The sequence below is a fragment of the Diadema antillarum genome, unplaced genomic scaffold (genome assembly GCF_040938485.1).
Source record: "Diadema antillarum isolate AM-2024a unplaced genomic scaffold, OU_Dant_1.0 seq00001137_RagTag, whole genome shotgun sequence".
In the NCBI taxonomy this organism is placed as follows: domain Eukaryota; kingdom Metazoa; phylum Echinodermata; class Echinoidea; order Diadematoida; family Diadematidae; genus Diadema; species Diadema antillarum.
Genome location: NW_027271949.1, coordinates 231889 through 254851, shown reverse-complemented (window position 1 = coordinate 254851; position 22963 = coordinate 231889). Strand labels below are relative to the sequence as shown.

At 39.7% G+C, this 22963-nt stretch overlaps 1 pseudogene; it reads right to left on the bottom strand.

Moving 5' to 3' along the window:
- Window positions 1–13834, bottom strand: part of LOC139744120 (proteasome adapter and scaffold protein ECM29-like) — a 394771-nt pseudogene extending 380937 nt beyond the window's left edge.
- Window positions 13835–22963: the final 9129 nt, after the last annotated feature.

Here is a 22963-nt window from a genome sequence, read left to right as displayed (position 1 = left end):
CATGTTATTATTATATGCATTTACCCTTAAGGACAAGTTCACCTTTATAGACATGCAGGTTTTGTGAATGCAGCAAAATAAGTAGAACACATCAGTGAAAGTTTGAGGAAAATCAGACAATCTGTTCAAAAGTTATGAATTTTTGAAGTTTCTGCTCAGTTACGGCTGGATGAGAAGACTACTATAGCTTGAGATGTCACATGTGTGGTATCCCCCCTCCCAAGGTAGGGAGCTTTTTTAATATTCAGCTCTTAATGGTGAGATCTGGTGAGTGGTGCATACAGTGTATTTAAGTGACTATTTTTTACTTATTTTGAAAAACAAAAGGGAAGTAGATACCTTCAATTGCAACTGTCATTTTAATCCTTTGAGCTATGACCCGATGCGTGAGAAAAATAGGTGCCATGCGTGGGATCGTGAGTCGCATCCTAAATGCACTAGTCTCACGCGAATGCGCGAGACTTGTTAATTCTGTTAATAGGATACGCCCACAAAAAACTTCCAAACCAAGATTCTAGCTGTGAACTCATCTGTCAATCATCGATGAAGTGCTATGATTTACAAAAGACATTGGATTGCACCCTCCCCGAGACCGAGCATAACTTGCATTAACTGTGACCAGCCCCACCACAGCAGTATAACTGTGCACAAGGATTGCCCCGGGGTTAAACTTGCATTAAACTCGGCGCAGGGCGCTGTAACTAGTAATACATGTTGGGGTCGCCGGTGCGGTTTAACCTAAATGATCCCTCGCCATGTCTTTTGTTCGTCACATTAAAGGACAAGTCCACCTTCATATACATTAGGATTGAGAGAATGCAGCAATATCAGTAGAACACATCAGTGAAAGTTTGAGGAAAATCAGACAATCCGTTCAAAAGTTATGAATATTTTAAGTATCTGCGCAGTCACTGCTGGATGAGCAGACTACTACAGTGTATGATGTCACATGCGTACAACTATATAAGGAAAATAAAAAAAGAATTTCACAAAACTTTACTTTTTGAATAAAGTGCACATTTCTTTGACTTGCTACTGACGTATGTGAAGGGTAATATTATTCCCCCTGCCTTCTGAAAGAGAGAAGTCGAGTGTTCTTTTGTCATGCGAGAAAAATGGAAATATGTTGAATTTTCCTTATCCTTTCTTTATATCGTTGTACTCATGTGACATCACAACCTTACTTAGTCTTTTCATCCAGCCGTGACTGAGCAGAAACTTCAAAAATTCATAACTTTTGAACGGATTGTCAGATTTTCCTCAAACTCTCACTGATGTGTTCTACTAATATTGCTGCATTCACTCAACCCACATGTCTATGAAGGTGAACTTGTCCTTTAATATCAAAGAAACATGCAAGTTAGAATAGATATTCTAGTTTACTGGTAACCGCACCAGCGACCCCACCAAGTACAGCGCCCCAGGTAAGTTTACTGCACTGGGAGTGTCGCCTTTTTTTTTAACATGTTAAGCCTGGCTTAGTTAAATCTAGACCGATGCAATGGTATCTGTCTCTTTGGCATTATCGTGAAATAGATCACCACTCCATTCAACACCATTCATTTCGTCATAGCCGGTGACTGCTTTCAACCTAGGTTTTCTATAGACTTTGCACATAGTGAAGACGTACACGCGGAACAAGTGGGGACCGATATCACGATTTGGCCGTCTCCTCAAGGTGTGGTTCTAGTACATACAGGTATGGTACTGACTGACAGCTTGGTAATTCCAGACACGCACATTTTTGCGTAAGGTACTGATGACACTCGGTACGCTCGAGACTTTGTAGATTAGTCTCACAGAACGTTGTGTGGACCGAAATCGCAAAAACCCGACATAAAAATGTAAAAACGCAAAGAAATTCACATTTTACCTCAGATTTATAGTTGAGTGACCCGCATCTTGTCATAGTTAATATTTATGCATGTTTAAATCACATTTTGTCATTAAAATTCTATGAAATCCCACTCACATACAGGAAAAATGCTGCAGATTCCAATAGAACCACAAATCCACTGATCGATACCGAAAATTTGCAGCTATTGTCCTCAAACGCGAACGATGCGCAATGTTGTGCCCTAAGGAAGGGGCCCACAAGGCCCGCAACTCGTCACCCACGCTCCCATAGACAAAGCACATAAAAATTGATTGTCGATTTTTCATAAAGGCTTTATCGCGTGAACTGTTTGAAATGTTCAAGATAGACATTTTACCGTAAAATACGAAATTTGAGCCTCATTTGCCGATTTTTTTTTCTTTGTCATCCGCTTGGTGAGAATGTGTACGGTGATTTGTGGGATGAATTGTGATTCTGGTGCTAAGATAAGGTGCGAAAGACATCGATTATTCCATTGCGAAAATCGTGTCCGGAATTATAATGCTATTTTATTTCTTTATTTTTTATTTTATTCTTTTTGGAGAGGGGTAGATTATATTTGAAGTCTATTTTCCAAAGATCAGAGTGAACAATTTTCAAAATTTTGCCGAATTTCTAATTTTCAGGAGTTTGTGAATAATTCGTGCTATTTTTGGCCGAATTTTCGTCCTCTAAGTAAGGAATTCAGAGCCACGAAAAAAAAGCGTCCGGTGATACGATCAACTCTCCTACTACTATAGAATGGGGTCTAAAATACTAGCTTTTTCGTATCTGACATTGGGACATGTATGGTCAGCCCCCCGTTTACCGTTCTAAACAAGGGGGGGGGGGGGCTGACCATACATGTCCCAACATCAGATAAGAAGTGCACCGTGAAGAGACAGATACATGTACCATCAGTCTAACGTTAAAAGCTAACAAGGCAAGGTTAGATCACCTTTGCCCTTCACTTTTTCAGTACGATCACACCTTGTATTCCAGGGGCCTGTTTCACAAAGGTCGCACTTAGTAAGTCAGACTTAGCCCTAGTCAATCTTAGTCTAAGCGCGACTTTTTAAGTCTGTTTCACAAAGTCAATCTTAGGGTAAGACTGACTTATTCGATTTCAATAGTAATGTACGAGCCAAAAATATGCAAATTAGCCGTATGTTGTCTGTTGATGTCATGATTTTTGGGTAATTTCTGGAAAAGAAATTGCTTTGATTTTCTGCAGCTACGATTCATATGGCATTACTGTAATCATTTATTATTCAAAGCGCGAATTTACTGACTCATATTATTTTTCTTTTGTACATGAATAGCCGCTTGTTTGATGATTATTTTGATATAAGAAATGTTTTGTGCATGAGGCCTCTTTAATCTAGTCCCACATGTTTATATTGGACTGTGTGAAAGTTAGGATGGATGCGGTTGCTCGCGCAGCAGCTACACTGATATGATCTCTGCATTCTGTACAAACCATTCACATTGCACAATGAACTGTGGACGTTGATAGAAGAGGACTCTGGGCTAGCCTCTTGTTGCACACGAAGATAAGTTTTCTTTTCCAACTAGCTAGGGGTGGTCTAAACTACAGAAGTGAGTGTAGCTTAGTCTGTTAGTCATTAGGTAGGTCCTGACCTTGAAATTATGTAATTTGAGCAAAAGAGATGATTCATCCAAGGGACTGAATAATGAACTCTGTTGTACTTGTATTGTAGAGTCTGCTCATTACTACATTATGTCATTAGACAATGTCTACATAAACTCTATAGTATGACTATCATGGCTATGCCTAGTGTAGAACCTGTGCAAGCACTGTGTTATTAATCAAGATAGGGGCGCAGTGCCACATCTTCATGATTTTGAAGAAAACTAAGTGCATGATTGCCCTAGACTGCATGTAGTTAGAACCAAAGGCTGCCAATTGGTCGAATTTTGAAGTCCGATTGCTGGGCCCCGAGTTGAATTGGGAAGTACAATTATGTAAATATTTATGAATTTATGCATTTTGGAATGTGTTTGGGAACTGCATCAATCAAGATTAGGCATATAGAAACTACTAGACCTCTAACGCTTTCTGTGTACATTACTGTAGCCTTTGATGCGAGGTAGAGGTGACTTGTCTATTGGCTAACCATTTCCTCTAACTGACACAAAATGCGGGGGGGGGGGGGGGGGGGGGGGGGTTGTTTTGTTTGATTTTGTTTTGTTTTGTTTTTTGCTTCCAGGAAGAAAAAAAAGAGCATTCATTAAGATGTAACTGGTACCGTAGAAATGGAAACTTGGCTAATTTCATTGGCAGTCATGTGTAGAGGTAGACCAATAAATCTGCCTCTTGTCCGGTAGCCTCTTGTTAATACATGTATTAGTATACTTGTATGGTCGCTAAAGCAGTCGACCGTATTACAGCCTGTACAGTTAACAATTAGGCTACCGAACAAGAGACAAATTTATCGGTCTAACCAGTTAGTGTAGATCATAGACACAGCCCTGTCCTGTACACAAGAGGCATAATTTCTAACAAGTATAGGTCTAACTATGTGAGTAGTGGACCCAGTTTGCGGCGGGATAAGGCCTTTTCAAGGGTATTTAGTAGTATTCTGGTAAAACGGGCAACAGAAATTAAATAATTTTTTTTTGAATTGGAAGAGGTACCAAAAGCCTCTTGACACTGCATCACAATTTTGTATGGTGGACAATTACCCTAGTCATAATAATCAATTTTATGCAAAAAAAATTTGCAACCACCAAGAGGACTCGGTTTGCGGCAGGGGGTCCAGTTTGCAGCACTCCACACAAAAAATGTCCCCTGATTTCTTCAAACATTAAAATTTTGCAAAACCAAAATATTTTCTGATGGTCCAACTAGTTTTCTGCTTGTTAGAACACTTTATTTGGATTCATTATCTCGAACCTTCACGATTTCATAGTTTTTCAAGATCGCATATATACAGTGTATTTCATCAATTTCCACCCATTTTGACATGTAAAATAGCGCTATGTGTGTAAATCCCATAGGGGAGCCGCAAACCGGACCCATCCCCGACATTTTGGTCACTGTTGCAATCCTCAAAACTGACAAAGGAAATGAATTTTAGAATATTTAGACCCTAACACAGTTACATGAGGAATCCTTACCATGCCAGGCCTTTTTTGATAGTAAGAATACTAAGATTTTGTATCAAGATACAAACAAGGGATGATGGTGGTTGCCTAGCAACAGAACAAAATCTTAACATCTTGTTAAGAAAGTCATACTTTTTTAAAAACAGCATGACACAGACAGTTTAAATTAGAATTATGAAGGCCATCATCCGAGTTATTTCATGATTCTGGTATCAAAAGAAAGCTCTTCACAGCCATCCCATGTAACTAGACACCAGGACCTTAAAATTTCAAGTTCAAGCAATTATGAAAAAGTATTTATAGTTGGGTAGGTATATGTTCAAAGGGTGTAAATCTAATTTTTCACGGCTTTTCACCTTCTAACAGCTGAGTTACACCTCCTAGAACAAAGATCACATTTACTACAAAACTGATGCCTCTTTGGTGCTTTTTTTGATTTCCCTATTTAAGGCATGTTCTATTATCTATAGATTCATATTTTTTTCACATAAGCCCTAAGTTTATACCCATTTTTCCATATCAAGTTGGTTTTTTTTTCATTTAATGTATTGAGTTTGACAATATTTTCGATTGAAAACTACCTTGAAATGTGTCACGCGAGTCACAAAAATATGTGTATATTTTGAATAGCTTAAAAAGTAGTAGACTGTATTAGTCTGGGTGCCAAACCACTTTTTGGGCCTAACCTTGTTTTACTGTCCACCCAATGTTTTTTGATGGTTCTACCCTATTTCGGGGGTGCTGAATCCGAATCTGGATGATGCAACTCTTGCATCCTTGAGGGTTTTGAGATATTCAAGATGGCCGCCAAAATGGCCGCCCAAACCGGAAATTCCCATGTATTTCCTTCTTGATGGTGAGAAATTGAAAACAATTGATGGTTTCACCCTATTTCGAGAGTTCCAAATCCGAATCTGGATGATACAACTGTTGCATCCTTGAAGATTTTGAGATATACAAGATGGCCGCCAAAATGGCCGCCAAAACCGGAAATTCCTATATATTTCCTTCTAAATGGTGAGAAATTGAAAACAATTAATGGTTTTACCCTAGCTCGGTAGTGCTGAATCCGAATCAGGATGATGCAACTCCTGCATCCTTGAGGGCTGTGAGATATTCAAGATGGCCGCCAAAATGGCCGCCAAAACCGGAAATTCCCATGTATTTCCTTCTTAATGGTGAGAAATTGAAAACAATTGATGGTTCTACCCTATTTCAAGGGTGCTGAATCCGAATCTGGATGATGCAACCCTTGCATCCTTGAGAGTATTAAGATATTCAAAATGGCCGCCAAAATGGCAGCCAAAATTGCCGCCAATTAAAACCGGAAATTCTTATGGTTTAGCTTTTAAATGATGAGAAATAGAAAACAATTGATGGTTTTACCCTATTTCGAGGATGCTGAATCCGAATCTGGATGATTCATTTTGAGATATTCAAGATGGCTGCCAAAATGGCCGCCAAAACGGAAATTCTTATGTATTTCCTTCTTATAAATGGTGAGATGTTGATAACAATTCTCGCTATCGCCAATGACGTAAAAAGTACCCGGATGTGGCTTTTTTGTCAAGATTTAGTGCACTTGGTAGCAAGGGCACTTCCGGCGCGGGTCATAATTTGCACAACGCTAGCGTGCGCGTATGTGTACCTTACCTATAGCGCAGCGCCGACCACGGATACTAGTACAGTAGGCCGCTGTACCGCCCGAGCCAGCGAGTGGCCAGGCCTGTCATACTCGTACACTGTAGTCCCCGCCATCATATGCCCATGCCGGCGGCCGGCCTTGCAGTAGCATGCACCACTCCACTGCACGCAGCAGCGCATAAGCTAACACATACCGGTACAGCGTACATCACAGATCAGTCATCTCTGCATACGCTGAAAATATGCTGGAAAATATTCACCCAGCTGGATATACAGTACTAGTATATCGTCATGGAATGCCCATCTTCTTTTTTTATGTGTTCTCTGTCGAAATGTCGCGAACACAATCGGGAACGAACAGTGATCTCGAACTCATCCTGTCTCCGAAGCAATTTCTTCCAAGTAAGTACGTACAATGTACGTAGGCACTAGGCCTACTACCTAGTGCTACTACAGTATAATACTCATACCACACTACTAGTAAGTCGCGCGTGCACGTACTGCGCTGTGGAGTCACCCGCAAACTTCACCCACGCGGCCACGTCACGTCTCGCATGCCAGTAAGGGTCCTATTTCTGCAGATTTTTTTCATTTATTATTGTGCGAACAACACATGGCAGCTTCGCAGCAACAACCAATAGTCGTATTAACAGTAATTTCTTAAGAATGGAGAAATTTCAAATCATATTAAAGCTGTAATTCAAGTCGAGAAAACCGGAAGTACACGTAAGAATACAGTCGGTTGTGTGTGTAAATAGCATTAGTCACGTATCACGCGCGTACGAACGGAAGTGACTTTGCTACCGGACTATCCCATAATGCACCGTAAATGATGCTTAAATCAACATCCGGGTACTTTTTACGTCATTGGCGATAGCGAGAATGTGGTTTTACCCTATCTTATTTTTGACTGAAAGATTTCAGGTTTTCATCAATGGCACAGTTTGAACTTGCTGTATAATACAGTGAAACCAGCTCTACCGGATATCTTTGAGTTGGTACGATACAAGTGTGTCAGCGGTTCATCTAAATCATATTGTGATACTGATATAGAGAAGTTTCCTGAAATTACCCAACATTACCATGAGCAGTTCAAATCTCTTCATCCATGAACACTCAAATTGGTTAATTGGTTTATATTGGTGGTCTTGATGACATTGTTGGAGACAGGAGTTGGACATTTTTATAGTTATACTTCATTTTTTTTTTGGCAATATGATGTAACTATATTTCAATTTTTCAATTCAATTCAATTCAGTTGAATTGAATTGAATTGAATATTACAAACACACCAGAGGGGATGGACAAATCACACGTAACGCGCTGTTAAAAAAAAAAACTGAATAAAAAACCAAACGACAACATGTAAGGTAATAGTTGATAATCCAGTACTTACGAAATATCATAATCGCGCAGAGTGCTTTTGAAATTACCCTTATTGATATCTACTATAGTGGTCATGGATGCAACCATTTCCAATGACGTAATCAGAATATGAGACAAGTTTCATAAAAATACGAGGAGAGACTCGTCAGAATACAAGACAAGTTTCAACACCAAATACCAGCATGCTATAATTTACTTTTACTCTATTGATAGCCAAAAAGGATTAACTTCACATCTGTAAAGCCATGTTGGCGACCACAAGCATTATTTTATAACAATTATGCATAAAGGAATTTTCAGTCGTATCTTTGTGTTTCTACGTTTCAGTATGATGTCAATATCACTTTGTTTCCAGTACGTGTTAAAGTTCCGTTTGAGATATGATATCGGAATATCTCAGTATGTCACAATATCATTCTGACAGTCATTTTGGATGCCAAAAACTTTTGGCTGATTTGACAAATCCGCTCAACTGAGTTGAATGTAAGAATACAAATTATTGCTTTTCACCCTGGGTTTAATCCCCCGCTTCGCGTTAGAGCACACTACTTCACCATTTAAGTATAAGAAAATGTTAAGGAGTTTCCGCTTTTACAGGACATTTATAGATGTCTCAAAACCTTCAAAGACCTTCAGCACCCTCGAAATACGGTAAAGCCATCAATTTATTTTAGAATTTTCACCATTAAGAAAAAATATATTAACATTGGAATTTCTGCCACTTATTTTGGCTGTCATCTTGGACGTCTAAAAACCCTAAAGAATGGACAAATTTAAACAACCAAGTTTCGAGGGTCACGGTGCTGAATAGGGTCTAAAATTTTCAAATTTTTGACAGTTATATTGGTGGTCATCTTGGTCATCTCAAAACCCTAAAAAAGAACACGAAAGTTGCATCAACCAGGTTCGGATTCAGTATCCTCAAAATAGAGTAAAACCGCCAATTGTTTTCAATTTTACACCATTTAGAAGGTAATATAGGGCTTACATGGAAAATTTCGTTTTTGACGGCCATTTGGGGGTCATTCTGGCGGCCACCTTTACTATCTCGAAACCCTCAAGGAAGCAAGAGCTGTATCCTGGAGCTTCAAATTCAGCAAACTCAAAATAGGGTAAAACCACCAACTGTTTTATATTTTACACCATTTAGAAGGAAATAGGGGTCTACCTATGAATTTCCGTTTTCGGCGGTCATTTTTGGCCACCATCTTTACCATCTCTGAACCGTTAAGGATGCAAAAGTTGTATCCTGCAGCTTCGGATTCAGCACACTCAAAATAAGATAAAAATCACCAATTGCTTTCACATTGTCACCATTTAGAAGTAAATACATGGGAACTTCCGTTTTGGGCGACCATTTTAACGGCCATCTTTGATATCTCAAAATCTTCAACAATGCAGGAAGTTGCATCATCCAGATTCGGATTCAGCACCCTCGAATTAGGGTTGAACCATCAATTGTTTTCAATTTCTCACCATTTAGAAGGAAATATATGGGAATTTCTGGTTTTAATTGGCGGCCATCTTGAATATCTCAAAAACTTCATGGATGCAAGAGTTGCATCATCCATATTCGGATTCAGCACCATCGAAATAGGGTAGAATCATCAATTATTTTGAATTTCACACCATTTAGAAAGAAATACGTGGGAATTTCCGGTTCTAATTGGCGGCCATTTTGGCGGCCATCTTGAATATCTCAAAATCCTCAAGGATGCAAGAGTTGCACCATCCAGATTCAGATTCAGTACCCTCGAAGTAGGGTTGAACCATCAATTGTTTTCAATTTCTCACCATTTAGAAGGAAATACATGGTATGGGAATTTCTGGTTTTAATTGGCGGCCATTTTGGCGGCCATCTTGAATATCTCAAAAACTTCAAGGATGCAAGAGTTGCATCATCCATATTCGGATTCAGCACCCTCGAAATAGGGTAGAACCATCAATTTTTTCCAATTTCTCACCATTTGGAAGGAAATACATGGGAATTTCCGGTTCTAATTGGCGGCCATTTTGGCGGCCATCTTGAATATCTCAAAATCTTCAAGGATGCAAGAGTTGCAGCATCCAGATTCAGATTCAGTACCCTCGAAATAGGGTTGAACCATCAATTGTTTCAATTTCTCACCATTTAGAAGGAAATACATGGGAATTTCTGGTTTTAATTGGCGGCCATTTTGGTGGCCATCTTGAATATCTCAAAAACTTCATGGATGCAAGAGTTGCATCATCCATATTCGGATTCAGCACCCTCGAAATAGGGTAGAATCATCAATTATTTTCAATTTCACACCATTTAGAAGGAAATATGTGGGAATTTTTGGTTTTGGCGCCATTTTGGGGGCCATCTTGAATATCTCAAAATCCTCAAGGATGCAAGAGTTGCATCATCTAGATTCGGATTCAGCACCCTCGAAATAGGGTGAAACCATCAATTGTTTTCAATTTCTCACCATTTAGAAGGAAATACATGGGAATTTCCCGTTTGGGCGGCCATATTGGCGGCCATCTTGAATATCTCAAAACCCTCAAGGATGCAAAAGTTGCATCATCCAGATTCGGATTCAGCACCCCCAAAATAGGTTAAAACCATCAAAAAAGATTGGGTGGACGGTAAAACAAGGTTCAGCCTCTGGCACCCAGACTATATGAATTGTAGCTGATAATAATGAGGATCTTAGAGTCCTCAATCACACCAGAAAGTAAGGTTTCCATTTGTAAACCCCTTCATAGTGAAAAACACCAGAACAATTGTGTCACGTGAGTCACGCAAGGATTTCTTAGGGTTGCCACGCAAGTCACAGTTTACAAATTTGAAACTAGAAATGTCGCTATGGCGACTGGTATGCCTCCGCCATAATGCATGATTCTCCTAATAGGTCTAGATAGTACATGTGGACAATGTGTAATGAGGATACCATTGGGCCTGCAAGTGCAGGCCCAAAAGTCAATTGGTTGATGGTGGCAGTTGCCTTCAGCAGAAAGCATCCCCAGCATCTATGGCACAAGCCTCCCAAGCAGTCAAAAGTGATATATTAATACCTTCAGTCACCTAGAGAAAAGGGAAATATATTCCACTGGCTGGATAAAAGAGCCATGGCACCCTGAATCAGACATCTAATGCAAAGTACAGCAGCCATACAGCTGTATCTTGTCAACAATAGGAAATTTAGTTAAAGTGCATGACTGAAGAGATTGAGTCTTGAAAAAAAGAAAAAAAGAACAAAACTGTCCCAACAAACTAGGCATGAAAACTGTATCCACGAAGCAGTGAAAAACTTTCTTAAACTACAGAAAAGACACTTTGGCAAAGACAATTGAATTATCTAGTACCGGTATATATCATGTAGTTTACGAGAAAAATAAGCAAAACATGGCGATCATTCTTCACATCAGACTCAGTAATGGTAGATAAGAAAGAAAAAGAGAATCACTATGTGTGAGCATTATCTATTACAAGAATAAGTGAGGATTCTTTGTGCATCAAAGTAACTTAAAAGTTTTGAAAAGAGCTTAAATGGATTCATATAAATCCATAAGCAAATATGCAAGTTAACCTGAAGAAAGTTTGAATTTGGTTTATGTTGAATAGAAGATTTGTTGATACAATTACAGTAAATAAGAAAAAGAAAATTCATTGAAAAAGAATGATTTTCCGGAACTCTTGATTTGACGATGGAAAAAAGAGGTTCGAGTGAATTTTTGCTGGATGTTTTATCAGAGAATGGAGTTAGATGGTTTCTTTGTTTTAAAGATACAAACGTATGTGTGATGAAACCAACCATAAATAACATGTTAGGTTAAACATTTGACTCATTTTACTCAATAAAATCATTAAAGTAGGCTCAACTTTTGGTCCTGAATGTTACTTGTCACGCGAGTCACGCTCATGTGTCATGCGAGTCACATTTTTTATATGCCAACTGAGTTGAGATGAAAAGTCAAGGGGTGATGAAATTTTGACTTCTTATTGCCTAATGTCTCAAAATTGAATGCAGAAAATTTTGTGTACATAGGACAAATACTTTCTTACGAAAATCCAGTCAAGTACAGTAAGGTCAGAAATCTTCAATAGTGTTGTGTCACGCGAGTCACAACAAAAAAAGTGAAGTATCTCTAAATAGAATGACTTCACATGAAAAATTTCTGTGAACCAATGTGAAGGGTCGATACTTTGATTGAAATATGTAAATAAACAGGTCGGCAAAATGCATTTTTCAAGTACTCAACCATAACAAGTTGAAATTTTGTATAAATGTCACGCGAGTCACAATGGAATGGCTGTTCAGTTGCTCTTCAAATAAAACAATTTAGAAAAAAAAAATACCCTTCTACTTTTGAAGATATGGTTATTCCTAATACTAGGAGTGCCGCAAACTGGACCCCTGCAGCAAACCGGTGCCCCGACTCTAATTTGTTAAATTTTCCTCAGTGTATTCTTGTGAATGCATGATTATTAGGCATGCATTATAGCCATTATCATCCATGGGTAAGTAGCTAAGAAGATAACACAGGCAAGAAAGGATTGGTAGAAATATACAGTTCAGCCTCTATTATCCGGCCTCCCTTTCTCCGGATCTCTCTATTATACGGACGCAATCTCGGTGTGAATTTAAAAAAAAAAAATAAAGCCATACGCCGAAGGGAGGAAAGGGGGATTCCCAACTCCTTGAGAACTCCTACACAAACATACATGAATTACATATTACTTCCAACATGATTGACATACATATTACATCAAATTTCCTTCCAAATTGCTTACCTTCAGACATAAAACATAACCAAACATCCCCAAATGTAACAATGAAAAGGTTGCAGTATACACATTACTACATGTGGTACTACAATGGGCTACATCAGTACATGTGTATGTATATGTACATGTAGATAAAGCATTGAGTCTCCCGTATCCGGCCAAATCCCTTATCCGGATGAGCCCCGGTCCCGACTTGTCCCGATACGAGAGGTTCAACTGTAATTCATTTCCAAAGTCCAGTTACATGTACTCATAGATTCTATAGCTCTACATGAGCTAAAATTTTGGTTTAACAGTTCAAACTATCAGTAAAAATTTAGGTAGGGATCTATTTTAGTATGACTAATGTTAGAGTTCTAACGTTAGACCCTAATTTTAATTTGGATCATTGACATTGTTCAGTGAATAGTGTAACGTTACACTGTCACTGTGTAACGTTAGGACTAGGAGTAGACCCTCGCTCTACCAAACTAGTGATTCTCTAGTTTGTTAAAAATACTGCCATCTCACTCAGGATAAGATAAAGTGGAAGAAATTAATGAATATTAGGAGTTGTTTATGCTTTTGAACTTCCCATTCTGGAATTTAAGTCTGACTTTTTACGCATGGCCTGGTAAAGTTAAACAGGACTTGGTCGGTGGGACTTACGCATGACAGAGCTTTGTGAAACAGGATTTAAAGTCCTGCGTGAAATTACGCAGGACTTTGGGATTTACGCAGGGTTTGGGGATTTACGCATAAGTTGCCATAAGTTAAGTCAAACTTTATTTCTTTGTGAAACACCCCCCTGAGTTGTAACACTAACCACTATCCACTAACGTTATATAATTTAGGCCTAGGGCCTAACGAGTTTACACTACGATGTACGACAGGTAAAAGTCTACAGTAAGGCATCGCATGTTAGTTAGCAAATCATAATTTTATATGCATTCCCGTACAAAACAATTTCACTATAAATCTCACCCAGTTCATCCTGCGCAGCCATTGTAGAAAGATAGGCATTAGAGGAAGACAAATACGTGCAAACTCTCAACACTCTATAAGAATTCAGGTTTGACCGTGTAACCCGGCCCCACATATACTCATCTGTGTTCGGTGTAGTCAGCTACGGGAGAACGTGACTCTGCTTTTTCTTCTGCTAGCAAGTTCATCGGTGTAGAGTAGACCCACAGACATGGGCCCACCGGTTCTTGCTGCAGAAACTCAGTCTAGTATGTCGCCCTCTTCCGATAACTGAGTGTAAATTGCGGTAAGCACTATCTGGGCACCCGTCCCGCTTCATCATGAATATTCATCATCTACATGTATCCGTAATACCTTCTTCTTCTTCTTCTTCTTCTGATTAAGTCTGCCTCCTTCAATAGACTGAAGATTCTTGCAGACTGGTGCTATTTACATTATAATACAATTTATTTACAGATATTTACAAGCACATAGAAAATTTGACGAAAACAACTAGCCACTGTGATCAACCGTTAGACGGTTTCGAAATGATCCCACAGATGGCGCTGAAACAATGTCTGACGACAGGGAATTCCAGTTCCTAAAGCCCCCGTTCCACTATCACGATTTGGACCCCGATCTGTCCCGATCTAGCAGATCGGGAGAGAGCGGCAAAAGCGTACGGGGATCGGAAGCATCGTAGCAGCAGCGTGTAGAGGTCGGGGTTGGAGCGGGCAGTTTTTCAGATCGGGAAGAAATTTTGAACCGGTTCAAAATTTCTTCCCGATCTCCCCGATCAAAATTGACATATTTTTAATCGTACGGCAAGCGGGGAGAGCGTAGTGACGGCGTAAACGCAGCGGGATGAGCGTAACAAGGTCTTTCTGAGCGTAGCAACATCGGCACAAGAACGGGAAGTAATTTAGCTGTAATTTTTGAAGAAGAAGAAGAGATGAAGAAAAAGAAGAGAAGAAAGCCGCGAAGCAGCTACCCAAAAGGCGAAGAAAGAGAGACTGCACGTGATGCTGAAAGAGGAGGAAGAGGACATAGCAGAATTTTGAAGAATATGAAATCATCTACAACTGGAGGAAGACGGACTATAAAAGCAAGGACATCAAGAAAAATCCTTTGAAAAATCAGCACGTCTTTGTTTATACAATGCATTGCTGCAAAAGAACCGTGAGTTGAGGAGGCTCTTCAAGTTCAAGTTCAAGTTGATTTATTTCACTTCCAACAAACAAATAATAAAAAATACAAAGAAACGCTCATATACACAGACGTCATGAAATCAGTACCACAATGCGATGAACAGAATAACATTGTAAAAGAGATACAGGCAAATTATTAACAGAGATACAAATAACAGTTACGTCACTGTGGTAAATGCATACAAAATATTGCTGGAAATGGAGGGGACTGCTAAAAAGCAGAGCTTGTAGTATTAGAATGCAGTCCCCTCATAGAGAAAAATATATAATTGCAAAATACAACAACAACAAACTTCCCTAAGAGCTCTAAGCGGTAGCAAAAAAAAAAGACAGACAGAGTAATACACACATACATGCACACATACGGACGCACATTAACAAACACATGGCGGCTCTCTTGTAAGGAAAAAATTGATGAGAGGATAGAAAGATATAGTAGTGAAGAAGGTAGTAAGTCCAAGGTGGACAAGGGGGGGGGGGGGGAGGAGGGGAGAGGAGAGGGGAATGGTGGGTCATAACCAGGGCACTGGAGGCACAGAAGCACGGGCTCGCTGATGAAGAAAGAGTAGTGAGAACAACGAAGCAACAACAACTTTGAAAATCAAAAGTAAAAAAAGAAGAATGAATCTTCGAGGTCCACAGTATATTTCTTCGGTTCTGCATGCTAATAAGTTGACTGACTGCTGACCCACAGTCGAATCGGGGTACATCGGGGCACATCGGGCACTTTTCAGCTCTCTGAACGGGGTATCAGCGTGATAAGATCGTATAGATCGTTCAGAGCGTAGATACAGCGTGCATTGATCGGATAACATCGGCAACATCGCACTAACAGCGTAGCTACATCGTTCTAAAGCGTACCGGCAGCGGCAGAGATCGCAATGTCTAATTCCCGATCATCGTAGTAAGAGCGTAGCAAGCACTTGGTAGTCGTAACTGCAGCGTACTTAGAGCGTTCTAACATCGTACTGTGTCCAGATCGGCTCAGGTTTTACCCGATCCTTCCCGACCTGAGAAAATTGTCAAATCGTAGCGAGAACGGCATAGTGGAACGGGGGCTTTACAGTTCTTGGGAAGAACGAATGGCGATGCGATTCAGTTCTCGAATATGGTACCTGATAGGAGTGTGGTTACGAGGCTCTCGTTAACTGAGTAGCCTGTTTGATGATATAGTCCTGTGCTGAAAGAGGAGTAAGATTATTGTGTATTTTGTACATCATAATTAGCCTGTCATTTTCTCTGCGCTGTTCCAGAGTGGTCCAATTAAGTTCTTGTAGCATTTTGGTGACACTCGAGGTGTTATGGTAGCGATTTAAAGTGAATCGCGCAGCTCTTCTCTGGACCATTTCCACTTGGTGGATTAGGTTCTTGGTAGATGGGTCCCAAACTGTAGAAGCATACTCAACAATTGGTCGAACCAACGTTTTGTAAGCTGTGGCTTTAACATCAGAAGATTTTATGCGAAGATTGCGTTTTAGAAATGCAAGCACGTTATTGGCTATATTGACAGTATTATTGATGTGTTGGGTCCACTTCAAATCAGAAGTGATGGTTACACCTAAGTACTTCACGGATTCAACAGATTCAAGAGGGGCGTTATTTAGATGATACACGTGTTGCACCTTACTTCTTTTCCTGGATATTGTCAAAACCTTGCACTTATCTGTGTTCAAATCCATCATCCATTTTTTCGCCCAGTCACCAATTTTGTTTAGGTCCTCTTGAAGATTTTGCGTATGATGTTGATTGTCGATGGTCATGTAAGAAATTGCATCATCGGCAAAAAGGCGAACCTTTGACGCGAGACCATCATGCAAGTCATTGATGTAAAGCAGAAAGAGGCAAGGCCCAAGAACCGACCCCTGAGGCACTCCAGATCCTACCGCTACTGAAGAAGATTTAATACCATCCAAAAAAACCCTCTGACTTCTTCCATTGAGAAAACTTTGAATCCATTTCAGATTTTTCCCCCTGATACCGTAGTAGTCCAGTTTACGTAAAAGCCGCTCATGTCCAACCTTGTCAAAAGCTTTTGAAAAATCCATGACTATAACATCCGTTTGACGCCCTGCATCCAAGTTTCTTTGTAAATCGCTTGTGAAACCAAGTAATTGTTGTTCACATGACATGTTCTTACGGAAGCCATATTGTAGGGGAAAAATGATGTTATTTTCGTCCCCATGCTTCATAATTTTGCTGGCTAAAATACCGTGGAAATACATAATTTTTTCATTTCCCGGCAGCATTTTTACATTTCTCCGCAAAACTGAACATTTTTCCATCTCCCGGCGAGACGTTTTAACATTCCCCGTTGATGCAATTTTTCGAGATTTTTACATTTCCCGGCGTTATATTTTGCACGTATCCAGCGTTCTGCCATTTACTAGTACAGTATCTTACTGCCTGATGAATATTCTAGATGAAGCGGGACGGGTGCCCAAATAGTGCTATGGAAAGGGCTTTCGAAAGGGCTATCGAAAGGGCTATCGAAAGCCGTTTAAACAGGGGAAAGTTGATAAACGCAGCCGACGAAAACAAGCAGCACATTAATAGTACAGGGGAGTGGACAGGGCTTTCGAAAGTCGTTAAAACAGGGGAAGTTGATAAATACAGCCATGACTGCCTGTACTATTAATGTGCCGCTTGTTTTCTAAGAAGGGATGGCGAAAAGCAATTACCATCATAAAGACATCATGATACAATGCCACATGAATCAATATTGTCTGGCCTGTCTGTGAGGCAGCTCCAGTTTAGCACATACTTCAAATATTTCTGAGTGGCGGCATGAGACATGGGATCAAAGGGAATGAGACTGTTGTTACTCTATTTCTCAAACCTTGTTGGTGAAAGAAACACCTCCTTGTTCCAAGCATATGCGTGCATTACACAGAGCTGTATACATCTGTGTACACGTACTCGTGTGCACTTTACGTGGCGCGCGTCTTTTCAGAAACCGGAAACGCATGGTTGCGTAACCGCAGTAAGGGCGACCTAAAGGGCTTTCAAAACAGCTTTGCGTTTATCAACTTCGAAAGGCTTTTACAAACAGGTTTCTGATAACCTGTTTAGGAAACCTGTTTGGATCGTCACAAATTTGGGGCTTTCGAAAAGGCTTTCCTAAAGGGCTTTCAAAACTGCTTTGCGTTTATCAACTCGTGAAAATTCCTGGAAAGCTGTTTGGATAACCTGTTTCTGCCGAGAAAGGAGAGTTGATAACGCACCCTTTCGTAAAAGGCTTTCCTAAAGGCTTTCAAAACAGCTTTGCGTTTGTCAACTCGTAAAAATTCTTTGAAAGCTGTTTGGATAACCTGTTTCTGTCGAGAAGAGGAGTTGATAAACGCAGCCTATGTTATTAGTCCAGGCGCAGCGACCCAGAAAAAATGACTTCGTTCAACCCACCCCGCAGAAAAGGTTTGACTGCATGGGGTGGTCGGTTGGACCCTCTGGAACACCCCTAGGTAGTATGTGATATCAAATTGTGGTATCAATGAAATTTTACAGGCCATTTTAGTTGCGACATGACCATATTCTTCGAGGAAGCGTCTGCGCACACTAAGACTACTACACGTACCACTAGCACTGCTACAGGCGCCAATGCCAGTGGTGCGTGTTAATCTTAGCGTACAAAGACTTTTTCCCGCGACAAACATCGGTTTTTGCCTGCAAACTAACTTTTCACGCTAAGCTGGGGTCGGTGTGTAGTGTAGTTTCCAGACGTTTTTATTTCGTCTTTATTTCTCCGAGTTGAAGCAAGCCAAGTGAGAGTGCATACCCAGCGATTGTGACGCCCGAACCGTTTTTTGTGGCAATCATTGAGCATGCACCCTCAACTCGGCTTAGCGCAAGACAGCGGGCTTCTGCACAATACACAAGCTGTAACTCAGGGAAATAAAGGCGAAATAAAAACAGCTAGAAATTAAGACTAGGGTCGGTAACGCTTGTCGCTATTGGGGCACTGAAAATGACAAAATTATCACAGTTTTTGCATTTATTTCACGAAGGATTCATCGAAACGCCTTAAAACTATATATGTGCATGTTGCTAGAGATGTCAGCAATACAATTGGATACATTGTAAGGTATAATATGGTGCATGGTTACCATGGTAACCGGATGCATACAGGTGATTGGTAACTCCCAAAAATATCTGGAATTTAGACAGGTTTCTTTCTTTTGCCTTTCGTGCACATCACTCATTGTAGATGAGCTCTACACTGTAAAATTAGTCTGGATAAAAAGGGAAAAGACGCCCAAGATTTTTCCCTCATTCTCTCCTCAGCATTAATTCATTACTGCACGTTTTGAATAAAATTTACATATCATGATATTTCATTTTATTATATATATATATATATATATATATATATATATATATAAGTAACAAAGCTGCAACAAAGTTCATGCTGTATTCACCAACGGTTTATTTCTTCACACAAATTTTCGAGCGTCTCGCCGCCCTTTCTCAAGTGTTGATACTGAGAGAACAATAACAAAATTAAGCCATAACAATATATTGCAACCGTGTTACCAAGGATGCGCGCTTTAACGCATCAATGCTAGGCATCCTAACACCCAGCGCGCATCCTGGCAACAGTGCAATGTTACGTCATAATGAAATGACAATGAGTATAAAGCATACATGAAAAAACTTGGCACGACTGATACAGAAGTAAATTCCTCTGAATACGCAGCTGCGGTGGTAATGTAAAAGCACTGCATTATTTCTTTCAAAATTCAACATACACATAAATTAACTTTAATTCTAGTGTATAGATAATTTTTACATAATCTGAAATTATCATGATTAATATAAACATTCGATTTTTTTAAAATCAAACTGAATCGTCACACTGATGTTTATGCAAAATATGTGCAAGCAGTTTACTATTCCTTTCAAACTTCAGCATACACATACATTAACTTCCAATTTCTGGTGAGTAGATAGTCTTTAAATAATCTCAGACTATAGCATGAATATGAAATACGTGAAAAATCATATTTTTCTTCTTTTGATTAAATAGATACGTCACAATACGTCTCGGAGTGGAAAAAGGACTGGTTCCAAGAAATGGTTAAAAGGAGCGTCAGCATTATATCACTCAAGCAATTATAATGATAAGATCTATTGCAGCGGGGTAAACGGGAGAACATACAACAGTAAGCGGCGCACCTACTTTATACCCTGTCCTGGAAGCTCCGTGTGCGGATGATTGTTTTTAGTTCTTTCACGTGTCTTTCTTCAAATGCTTCCATGTCCTTGTATAAAATGCAACATTGCAGATCTGTTAGTGTGTGATTTGTTTTGTTGAAGTGTTGTGCGACAGGATGTTGTGTTTGACTTCTAATTATTGTGCTTTTGTGATTGTTGAAACGTTGTCTGAAGTTTGTTGTTTCTCCGATGTAGACAGCCAGGGGACATTGCTTGCATGTAGGCTGTATACTACATTATTGCTGTTGCAGTCCCCTGACGTCGGATGGAGGGTGTGGCCGGAGCCAAGTGTGATATCTGTATCTGTGATTAGGTGAGCGCATATTTGACATCGTTTGTTTCCACATTTATGATTTCCAGTAGGATTGATTGTTCTGTTGACTCGAGATCGTGTAAGCAAACTTTTCAGGTTGCGGTGGCTGTCGTTGTGCATGTAAGGGATGTGCTGTTAACTCGGGAGCTACCAATTGGACTTGTTTGAGAGTAGGCCATTCTTTCCTGCACTTCCTTCATGAACTGTTGTGATGTGGGGTGTGTGAGTCTTTGGGTTTGAGAATTATCATGATGTAGTAAGGATGAGCGTCTTTTTGCTATCGCGCGGTCCCTACCTGCTAGCCAATTTCTAACGGGTACCCCGCTGCAACGAATTTTTGCCCCCAGCTTCAAAGACGCATCCAGAAATTCCTTGTGATCAGAAATGATTCGTCTGTTAGCGGAGCATTTGACTGTACACAATTGACCTCTTAATATGATTAGGATGGAAGCTGTTGTACTTAAGATACGTCTGTCTGTCTGTAGGTTTGTGGTAAACAGACGTGTTCAGCTTCCCTCCTTCTTTGCGGATAGTCACATCAAGAAAGTGTACTTCTGACCTAGAGCTGTCCATAGTAAATTTGATGTCGGGATGAACCATGTTGAGCTTGGAGTGGAACTCCGACAGCTGTTCGTCAGTATGGGGCCAAATGAGAAAAATGTCGTCAATATAGCGGACGAACATGCTAGGTTTTAGAGTTTCTTTCGAGAGGAATTCTTCCTCGAGTAAGGCCATAAAAATACTGGCATATGCTGGCGCAAATTTTGTACCCATGGCAGTACCCTGAGTTTGTAGAAAGCATTCATCATCAAATGTGAAGTAATTATGTTTCAAGATGAACTGGGCAAGACGACAAATGTCTTCTATGGGCATGTCAGAAGAAGGGTCGTGTTTGGTCAAAAATCTACGCAATGCATTAACCCCATCGGAGTGAGGAATGTTCGTGTACAGACTGACGACATCCAAAGTGACTAGAGTGCAATTTGGAGGAAGCTGAATGTTGTCGAGTCTATTAAGAAAATCATTGGTATCTTTTACATAGCTCTCGATGTTATGTAAGACCCCTTGTAGATACTTGTCAATGAAAGCTGACATCGGTTCAGTAAGTGAACCTACACTGGAAACAATTGGCCGTCCAGGCGGAATGATCTTATGTTCTCTCTATAACTCAGTAATTTCGGAAGTTTCCAAATCTTCAGCATTTTTGTCAGTGACATTTGCTACCATCGTCGGAAGTTTATGGATCTTAGGTAATGTGTAAAATCTACTAGTTACCGGCTTACTTGGTACAAGTTGTTTCGCTTCTCTCTTATCGATGTGTTTCAGGTTATTACAAAGAGTCTCAGCTTCCTTCGTGAACAAGCTCGTATAGGGTCACTGTCAAGCTTCTTGTAGAATCTAGTGTCTATATATTGTATATATATATATATATATATATATATATATATATATATTTACAATAGTTAACGAACACAAAAGTACGCTTAATTCTTTGATGGATAATCCAGCGCACGTGTATATTCCTTCTTTAGAAAGGAATTTATCGGTATTCTTGAATAAACTTCCTTTAAGAACATAAACAATCAAATGCTTTCCTCTGCTCTTTTCCAGAATTGTTTTGTAATAACCATCGCTCTGTAAATACTCGAAAGAATTACTATAGAATATTGGCTTTGCTTTCTGTATTCATCTTATTTTTAAGGGAAATTTGTGTCCATACATTATTAAAAACTATATACATTTGCCTATGCTTTGAAGTCAAATTTGTGTTGAAAGTACGACGGATGCAACTTTTTCATGCATTTTACTATTCGAAAATGATATCTTTCTTTCAATGGCCGTTTATTATGCCTTTGCTTACAAATTTTCCTGTAACTTGAGAATGCTTCAAAATATTCTTCACATATACCTGATGTCGTACACTTTATGCAGAAGGAAGGACATGCTTATTGAGCTTTTTGAAATTATGGGCTTTAGTTTTCGAGTTATTGACAACTAAATTCTGATTGGATAATACTGGTTGCCATGGCAACAGGGAAAACTTTTTTAACGAAAATCAATAAAAAATTGTGTGTGTGTTTTTTTATTGCATCTATAAGATTTTAAAAAACACCAATGTTTGCAGCAGCAGGAGGCATTTTGGGGGTTACCAGTCACCTTTAGGCATTCGGTTACCATGGTAACCATGCACAATATTATAACTTACAATGAATCCCACTGTATGGATGACATCTCTAGCAACATAGACATTTATAGTTTTATGCAGTTTTGATGAATTCTTCATGAAATAAATGCAAAAACTGTGTGAGTTTGTCGTTTTCAGTGCCCCAAATAGCGACAAGCGTTTACCGACCCTAGTTCTAATTTCTAGCCGTTTTTTCGTCTTTATTTCTCTGAGTTGCAGCTTGTGTATTATGCAGAAGCCCGCTGTATATATTGCGCTAAGTGGAGTGAGAGCACACACCCAGTGATTGCGATTCGGTCGTCACAATCACCGGGTATGCGCTCTCACTCGGTTGCTT